Raw genomic sequence first — 10,394 nt, forward strand, 5'->3', positions numbered from 1 at the left:
TGCTTGGAGCCTTAGCTCAAATGCTCGTGTTTGTACTGAACCTTGTGTAATGTAATGCTATGTGATTGATGTTTGTGCTAATGATGTGTGCCTTAGTTAATCGAGTGTCCTTAAAGAACCCTAGTAGCCTATGGTCAGCCATCCCCTCTGGAGCCTTACCTTTCTCCTACCTTCAAGCAGATGCCACCTAAAAGGACAGCTCGGATCCAGCCACGCCAAGGGCGTCAAGCTCGTGAAGGATATGAGGCCGCTAGTGAGATTCAAGTGAGACACCAACCCAGGGGAAGACCACGGACCAGAGGAGGAAATCAGAACCGAGGCGGATGGGTTAGGCAAGCTCCGCTATATCCCAAGCCCAAAGAAGACTCATGGAAGAGCTAGACCATGATGAAGAAGTGAACCAAGAGTCAGAAGGTTATGGCCAAAACAACCAACTAAGAGGACAACTGCCACCCCCACCGTCGGTGGAGGAACTCGTGGCTTTGATGGCAAATCGGCTGACCGAAGCCATAGCTCAAGGCATTCAAGGCAATCGTGGACATGGTCAGGGGCCACAACCCAAAATGACTGAGTTCATGAGACTGAGACCAGCCACCTTTGACCACACTGAAGATGACCCTTTGGTAGCAGATGATTGGCTAAGGGGCATAAACAGGAAGCTGGATGTTGTAAACCCCAGCGACCATGAAAGAGTTCTTTTGGCATCACACCAGCTAACAGGAGCAGCCCTAGAATGGTGGGAAAACTACCAAGAAGCAGTAGAAGATGCTAGTGCCATCACATGGAAGGAATTCCAGGAGGAATTTAGAAGGTATCACATTCCCGAAGGGATCATCGAGATGAAGGCAGCGGAGTTCCGCGACTTAAAGCAAGGGTCCATGATCGTGAATCAGTACATCCGCAAGTTCACAAAGCTCTCTCGATATGCCCCTGAGGATGTGAACACAGATAAGAAGAAGCATGACCGTTTCAGAAGGGGACTGTATAGTACCCTGAAGACACACTTGTCCGCAAGTACCTACCCGGACTTCAATACGATGATGAATCGAGCCATCATCGTAGAGGAGGCCAAGACTGAAGGAGACAATGACCGGAAGCGCAAGTTTTTGGCACAGAAGCAGAAGCAGCAAGAGAGGTTTGCAAGGCCCAGACCTAGCTACCACTAGAAGCCAAAACACCAACCAACCATGCAGTATCGGTCTCAAGGATATAACCAACCAGCAAATTCAGCCTACCGCAGCCAGCACCCAGTAAGTCAGCAGAATAGCAGTGGAACTGTTGCACAGGTGACAGAGAGAAACAAGGACAGAGTCTGCTACAATTGTAGAGAGCCCGGGCATGTGATAGCCAACTGCCCACACAAGAACCCTAACGCAGCACGAGCCCTGACAAACCCCGCAGCAAGTGCTAGGACAGCAGCGTCGGGAGTTGGACGTGGTGGACCCCAAGCCTCAGGACAGCAGAAGAGGACAACACAATCCTTTGGAAGAGGCCGTGTCAACCACATCGATGCTCGTGATGCCCAGGAAGCACCGGACGTCGTCTTCGGTGAGTTCATTGTCAATTCAACTCTAGCAACAGTACTATTTGATTCTGGAGCTTCGCATTCATTCATATCCTCAAAGTTTGTTGCTAAGCATAGAATTCCAACTGTCATGCTTAAGACCCCCCTTATGATACGCTCTCCCGGAGCGGAAATTAGGTGCATATTAGGATGCCCTCGGGTGAAAATTATAATAAGTGGGGTAGAGTTCCTAGCAGACTTAGTGGTTCTCCAATCTGATGGAATAGATATCATCCTTGGGATGAATTGGTTAGCCAAATGTCAAGGCAACATAGCTTGTGGCACCCGAAAGGTCACCCTAGTTGACCACCATGGCATTAAAGTAGAATGCCAGCCTAAGGGACCAAAACCCAAGCACATGTTGTGCAACTTGGAAGCCACCACTCCGGACAAAGTGCCCATAGTAAAGGAGTACCCAGACGTGTTCCCAGAGGAACTACCTGGAATGCCACCTGACCGGGAAATAGAGTTCATCATAGATCTTGTCCCCGGAACAGCCCCAATAGCCAAGAGACCCTACCGTATGGCAGCAAATGAACTAGTGGAATTGAAGAAACAGCTAGGAGAGTTGCAAGAGAAAGGATATATAAGGCCTAGCTTGTCCCCATGGGGATCACCTGTCTTGTTTGTGAAGAAGAAAGATGGTGGTCTTAGGATGTGTGTAGACTACCGAGCCTTAAATGAAGTCACAATAAAGAATAAATACCCACTGCCCAGGATCGATGACCTCTTCGATCAACTGCAAGGAGCCAAGTTCTTCTCTAAGATTGACTTGAGGTCAGGATATTACCAGCTAAAGGTTCGGGAAAGTGACATACCTAAAACAGCCTTTGTAACCTGGTATGGACAATACGAGTTCACAGTAATGTCCTTTGGATTAACCAATGCTCCTGCCTACTTTATGAGCTTAATGAATAGGGTGTTCATGGAAGAGTTAGATAAGTTTGTCGTAGTCTTCATTGACGACATACTCATCTACTCTCAGAGTGCCGAAGAGCACGAACAGCACCTAAGAATAGTCCTAGAAAGATTAAGAGCCCATGAGCTTTATGCCAAATTCAACAAGTGTGAATTTTGGCTAAAGAAAGTTGCTTTTCTTGGACACGTCATAACGGAAGAAGGAGTAGCAGTGGATCCTGCTAAAGTTAAGGCAGTCGCGGATTGGAAACCGCCGACTAACGTAACACAAATCAGAAGTTTTCTTGGATTGGCAGGATACTATCGGAGGTTCATAGAAGGATTCTCGAAGATAGCAAAACCTATGACTGAACTGACCCAAAAGGAAAAACCTTTTCAATGGACCAAGGCTTGTGAGAAGAGCTTTCAGGAGCTAAAAGATAGATTAATCACAGCCCCAGTGCTAACCTTGCCAGATATTCACAAGGATTTCACAGTGTTCTGTGATGTCTCTAGGCAAGGATTAGGATGTGTCCTAATGCAAGATGGTAAGGTAGTTGCCTATGCATCTAGACAGTTGAAGGAGCATGAGAAGAATTACCCGACACATGATTTGGAACTAGCAGCCGTAGTGCATGCCCTTAAACTATGGAGACACTACTTAATTGGAAATAAGTGTGAGATATTCACAGATCATAAGAGTCTGAAGTATATCTTTACCCAGCCAGACTTAAACCTAAGGCAAAGAAGATGGTTGGAGTTGATTAAGGACTATAATCTGGATATTCAGTATCATCCAGGCAAAGCCAATGTCGTAGCAGACGCCCTTAGCAGGAAGGCTCATTGCTACAACCTAAGAGTTCAGAAACGGAGGCCAGAGCTACTTAAGGAAATCCAACGCCTAAATCTCCAAATAGTCAATGAAGGTTGTGTCAATACCTTGATAGTCCAACCTACCTTAGAAGGCCAACTTCGAAAAGCTCAAGAAGAAGATAAAGAGCTACAGAAAATTAAGGTCCAAACTGGAGAAGGCAAGGCACCTGGATTTCGAGTAGATGACCAAGGAACCTTATGGTACAAAGATAGGATCTGTGTTCCTGATAAAGAAGAGTTTAGAAAACTCATTATGGACAAAGCCCATAACTCTGCTTATTCGATCCACCCTGGGTCGACAAAGATGTTCCTGGACTTAAAAGAGAAATACTGGTGGTCAGGAATGAAGAAAGACATAGCTAGAATTGTCGCATGCTGTGACATATGCCAGAGGGTTAAGGCAGAATATCAGAAACCAGCAGGACTATTGCAACCACTTCCTATCCCAGTGTGGAAGTGGGATGAAATCGGGATGGACTTTGTTGTGGGATTGCCCCGTACTCAAAGAGGACATGATTCTATATGGGTCATAGTAGACCGTTTGACCAAGGTAGCTCATTTTATACCGGTAAAAGTAACCTATGGAGGAGATAAGCTAGCACAGTTGTATGTGGACAACATCCTCAAGTTTCATGGTATCCCGAGTAGAATTGTGTCAGATCGTGGCCCCCAATTCACCGCAAGATTCTGGAAGAGCCTACATGCCACCTTAGGAACTAAGTTGGACTACAGCTCAGCCTATCACCCGCAGACCGATGGGCAGACAGAACGAGTGAATCAAATCCTGGAAGATATGCTAAGAGCTTGTGTGCTCACATATGGAAAAGATTGGGAGAAAAGTTTATCTTATGCAGAGTTTTCTTATAACAACAGCTATCAGACAAGCCTGAAGATGTCACCCTTCGAGGCATTGTATGGGAGAAAGTGCAGAACCCCTCTTATGTGGTCTGAAGTCGGAGAACGCTGTCTCTATGGACCAGCCTTGATAAAGGAGGCTGAAGAGCATGTAGCCAAAGTAAGAGAGAACTTGAAAGCAGCTCAAAGCAGACAAAAGAGTTATGCCGACACTAGAAGGAGAAATCTTGAGTTCGAGACATGAGATCATGTATATCTGAAGGTATCGCCAATAAGAGGCACACGACGATTTCGGATTCGAGGAAAGTTAGCACCCCGATACATTGGACCATACAAGATATTAAGCAGGATTGGTGCCGTGGCATACCGCCTCGCACTTCCAGAAGAAATGGCAGACATTCACAACGTCTTCCATGTATCACAGTTGAAGAAGTGCTTAAGGATTCCTGAAGAGCAAGTACCGATAGAAGTGATGGACCTTCAACCGGACCTACGGTACCAAGAGCGACCAATAAAAATATTGGATACAACAGAGCGATAAACTAGAAGATCTGTGGTCAGATTCTGTCAAGTACAGTGGAGCAACCACACGAAGGCTGAAGCTACCTGGGAGCGTGAAGATGATCTTCGGAAGGAGTTCCCCTACCTCTTCGAAGAAGAGCCTCAAATCTCGAGGACGAGATTTTCCTAAGTGGGGTAGGTTTGTCAAATCCCTAAAAAAAAAATTCCCCTTTTCTCCATCCTCTCTCTCTCTCTCTCTTTCTCTCTTCTCTCTCCCCGTGACCCGCCGTCCCATCGCCGCGCGCCGCGTCTGCCGTCCCGTCGCCGCGCCGGCAGTCCTCGCGCCCCATGCCCGAGCCTCGCGCCCCGCGCCGCTCCGAGCCCCGAGCCTCCTCGTCCCGCGCGCCGCTCCTCGCCCCGCCGACCGCTATAAAGCGGTGAACAGTGCCTTCTTCCTCACTTCACTCTCTCTCACATCACCTCTCTCTCCCGAGCTCTCGCCGCCGCCGCCGCCCTCTCTCTGTGCGCGTCGCCGCCGGTGAGCTTCCCTCCCCGGTTCTCTCCTCTCTCTTCCTCTCCCCGAGCGTACCTGGGCCCCTCCTTGACGCCGGACGCCGCCGTTCCCCGTCGCCGGCCTCCGCTGCCCGTCCCCGAGCCGCCGGCCGCCCGTCAGCCAGCCCCGGCCGGCAAGGCCTGCCGCCTCCCTCCGGCCGCCGCCGCCCTCCGGTCGGCGCCCCGTCGCCGGCTTCCGCCGTCGCGCCGCCGCCGCACCAGCTCCGCCGTCGCCCCTCTCTCTCCCTCCCGATCCTCTCTGTGCCCGAGCCGGTCTTCCTCTCTCTGCTCTCTCTCTCTCTCTCTCTCTCTCTTATATCCTTTCCCCCTGTGGGGCTGTCTTGTGGGTCCGGTTAGAGCCGAGCCGACAGCAGCTGAGCCGAGCCGACCCCAGAGCCGAACCCGAGCCGAGCCTGAGCCGAGTCCAGTCCGAGCCGACTCAACCGAATATTCCGATAATATTCTCCCCTTTTCTTTTTCTGAATTTTTCTCCCGGCAAACCTTCCGAAGCCCGTTTCTCCTCCGTCCTAACTCCGTTTTCGTCGATTCTTCCACCGATATTCATCTAAAATCGAGATCTATCCAATCATGTCAATTTCATAATTTTTGTAAATTGTTTGGTCCTTATTTTAATTGTTTGTTTGATTGTGCCTTTGCCGTTGTTGCGACTTTTAGAGGAAGGAGCATTCGAGGACGACCCCGAGGACCCGGAATTTGAAGGAGCAGGCGAGGACTTCAACGAAGGCAAGTCCTACAACCGTTGACCATGTTGATCCTATGTTTTTAAACACAACCCGTAGAGCCATTGTTTCAAATAATAGGAGTATGCATGTTTAGATTAATAGCTATGATTCTTAAAGAAATGCTAGAATAGTTATAACCTAGCTTGTTTATCCTATGCCTTGTCATTGTTACCATTATTTCGTTGAAACCCTAGAAGATTTCCCAACATCAACTATAATGATTGTTCGGAAGATTGCTTGTTTACTAGTATGCTTAGGATTGATTTGCTCAAAAGAAAGAACTAGATTATTTACATGTGATAATCATGCTTTACAAAATGAATGGTGTGTGCTTGGTGCTTGGTGCGTGTAAAACTTGTGTTCTTGGGAAAACTTTAGAGTAGTGTTGACGAGGGTGAGTAAGGTGCCCCACAAAGGTGGGAGCCACCTTGGAGCAAGGTTCGCCTTTGTGGTGTTCTTGCTGGGAGACTCTTACCTCGGTCATATAAGGACCGGTTCGCTGTGACATCTCACCTAGTATCCTCTCGTACAATCACATGGCCTGTATGGGCAGGACTTGACCTAACCCCTCTGACTTAGTGCGGTACCCACCCGGAGGCCGGTAGTGGCAATGGGGACCAGGAGAAGACTTGGGTAGTGTGTAGCCCAAGGTCCGGCTGGTGATATTGTTGAGGCTAAGTCAAGCCTTGGGATTGCTAAGTGATCTTTCCCGTAATTCTTCTAAAGCCCCTGGTATCTTAGTGCCCCATGGGTGGATATTGTAGCTTCGTTGTGAGGTCGTTACGTCTCGTTATGACGGCTTCACCAGTTGCTAAGGTGGGAGCCCGTGCATATCTTGTGGGTAAAGTGTACAACCTCTGCAGAGTGTTAAACCTATCCGGATAGCCGTGTCCTCGGTCAAGGACATGCTATGGTTTGATCACAATGATTAGCTTTTTGGCGTGAGTAACTCCTTGGCGTGTGAGTGGGCTGTGTGCCCGTGTTTTCTAAAAGAAGGGTTTGGGCTTTGTGCCCTAAGCCTTCTGGACTGTGTGTCAGCTGGCAAAGTCTTGTGGGAACTGGCGGGATGGGTGTACCTCCCCCAGGGCTGTCAACCCCCATAAGCTCAACTTATGTTTTTCTCTTGAAAGTGTTTTTATTAAAGGTTAGTCTTTGCAAAATGAACCCTGCATCAATAAAACTAGCTTTCCGCAAAATCTAAAAGACTCTACAGCCTTATCCTTGAACTACCCTTGAGCATCTAATTTCTCCCCTTGAGGTAGGACTTGCTGAGTACCTTATGTACTCATACTTGCTAATTGTGGATCCAGATGATCCAGAGGCCGACTTCGCCGAAGAAGGAGGTGAAGACTAGAGAAGCCGGTTTCGTCTGCACTCAAGCTGCCTGTAGGGCTTGGGTCGCTTTTGTGTATTTTCCGCTGTGTTCTGAGAGTTTGTAAGATTATGCCTTCGGGCTTCTTTTGTAATGAACTATGTATTGTGCTTTATTATCGTATTTATCCGAGGTATGACTATGATGTCTACTTTTGTTGGAGTTCGTGCGTACCAGCTACTGATCCAGGGACTGGTATGAGCTATACGAGGTGACCCCAAAGGAGGGGTCCGACAGCTGCTTTGCCTTGTGCATGCTTGCTTGGTAATGCCGGCTTAAGCTGGATCGTGGACTTTGTGTGTTATTTCTTGTTCAGTATAAGTGGAGATCTAAAGATGCTGTCATACTGGAGAATGCGAAAATTCCAAGGTGAACTGAGACTGAGAATTTGGACTCCTGAGGTGTATTCTAAATTTCTTACCGAGATCATGTGCAGTTGCGGTTTCAACTGTACATAGCAACTGCACATGATCTGGACCGTACATTTTCGTACTAATCAGGAATTCAGGATGTTTGGGCTGCCTACCAGCTGAATACCTTTGATGAAACAATCTTAGACTTAACCGTTAGCATGAAAGCCATAAGCTGTCGAATTTCGCTGAACCATTATTCTGTGATCGAATGAGTCGGTGATAATCGATTTTTAAATTGTGACTATTTGTCTGTGCTTTTACTTTTAAGGTTAGAATCCATAATCAAAATTTTGACCTAATTGGTTGTAAACAAAAGTTACTGGAGGATTACTGTCAAATCCCTAAAAATTTAATCCCCTTTTCCCCCTCCTTCTCTCTCTTCTCTCTCTCTCTCCCCGTGACCCGACTACCACCGCCGCTACCGCGCCGCGCTGTCCTGTCGCCGCGCGCCGGTAGACCTCGTGCCCAGTGCTGCCTCGCGCCCCGCACCCCTCCTCGCGCCCTGAGCTGCCTTGTGCCCCGAGCCGCCTCGCCCCGCGCGCCGCTCCATCGTCGTGCTATAAAAGGGGGTGAACAGTGTTTCTTCTTCCACCTCACACCCACCCTCTCTCTCTCTCTCTCTCTCTCTCTCTCTCTCTCTCTCTCTCTCTCCGAGCCCCTCCGCTCCCCGCCGCCTCTCTCTCCGAGAACCCCCGCCGCGGTGAGCTCTCCGGCCCCTTCTCCTCTTCCCTCTCCCTCCCTTTCCCTCTCCCCGATGGTGTACCTGGGTCCCTCCGCCGCCGGCCGCCACCGCTCTGTCGTCGGTGCGCCGTCGCCGCTTCCCCGCGCCGACCGACACCGTCCCTCGGTCCACCGCCTCCCTCCGGCCGGTGCTCCGCCGCCGTCCTCCACCGACGAGGCCCGCCGCCGCCCTCAGCCGCTGCCACGCCAGCGCCGCCGCCACCTGCGCCCCATCTCCTCTCTCCCCCTCCCGTTCTCTCTCTACTACCCGAGCCGCTCTCTCTCTCTCTCTCTCTCTCTCTCTTATATTCCTCTCTCCTGTGTGGCTGTCATGTGGGCCCCATATTAGCCGAGCCGAGCCGCCCGTTGAAGCCGAGCCGCCGAGCCCACCAACAATCGAGTCTGAGCCGAGCCTGAGCCGCGAGCCGATCCCAGAGCCGAGCCATGAGCCGCGAGCCGACTCAGCAAAATATTCCGGGAATATTCTCCCCTTTTCTTTTTCTGAATTTTTCTCCCGGTAAAACTTCCGAAGCCCGTTTCTCCTCCGTCCTAACTCCGTTTTCATCGATTCTTCTACCGATATTCATCTAAATTCGAGATCTACCCAATCATGTCAATTTCATAATTTTTGTAAATTGTTTGGTCATTGTTTTAATTGTTTGATTGATTGTGCCTTTGTCGTTATTGCGATTATTAGAGGAAGGAGCATTCGAGGAAGACCCCGAGAACCCGGAGTTTGAAGAAGGAGCAGACGAGGACTTCAACGAAGGCAAGTCCTACAACCGTTGATCATGTTGATCCTATATTTTTAAATACAACCCGTAGAGCCGTTGTTTCAAACAATAGGAGTATGCATGATTAGATTAATAGTTGTGATCTTTAAGAAATGCTAGAATAGTTATGACTCAGCTTGTTTATCCCATGCCTTGTCATTGTTACCTTTATTCCGTTGGAACCTTAGAAGGATCCCAACATCAACTATAATGATTGTTTGGATGAATGCTTGTTTACTAGTATGCTTAGGATTGCTTTGCTCAAAAGAAAGAACTAGATTATTTACATATAATAATCATGCTTTACAATGTGAAGTGATGTGTGCTTGGTGCGTGTGCGTGTAAAACTTGTGTTCTTGGGAAAACTCTAGAGTAGTGTTGACGAGGATGAGTAAGGTGCCCCACGAAAGTGGGAACTACCTTGGAGTAAGATTCGCCTTTGTGGTGTTCTTGCTGGGAGACTCTTGCCTCGGTCATATAAGGACCGGTTCGCTGTGATATCTCATCTAGTATCCACTCGTACAACCACATGGCCTGTATGGACAGGACTTGACCTAACCCCTCTGACTTAGTGTGGTACCCACCCGGAGGCCGGTAGTGGCAATGGGGACCAGGAGAAGACTTGGGTAGTGTGTAGCCCAAGGTCCGGCTGGTGATATTGTTGAGGCTAAGTCAAGCCTTGGGATTGCTAAGTGATCTTTCCCGTGAATCTTCTAAGGCCCCTGGTATCTTAGTGCCCCATGGGTGGATATTGTGGCTTCGTTGTGAGGTCATTGCGTCTTGTTATGACGGATTCACCAGTTGCTATGGTGGAAGCCTGTGCATATCTTGTGGGTAAAGTGTACAACCTCTGCAGAGTGTTAAACCTATCCGGATAGCTGTATCCTCGGTCAAGGATATGCTATGGTTTGGTCACAATGATTAGCTTTTCGGCGTCAGTATCTCCTTGGTGTGTGAGTGGGCTGTGTGCCCATGTTTTCGAAAAGAAGGATTTTGACTTTGTGCCCTAATGCCTCCTGGACTGTGTGTCCGCTGGCAAAAGTCTTGTGGGAACTGGCGGGACGGATGTATCTCCCCCAGGGCCGTCAACCCCCATAAGCTCAACTCATGTATTTCTCTTCGGAAGTGTTT

Source organism: Phragmites australis, chromosome 11 (genome assembly GCF_958298935.1).
Source record: "Phragmites australis chromosome 11, lpPhrAust1.1, whole genome shotgun sequence".
Taxonomy (NCBI): Eukaryota; Viridiplantae; Streptophyta; class Magnoliopsida; order Poales; family Poaceae; genus Phragmites; species Phragmites australis.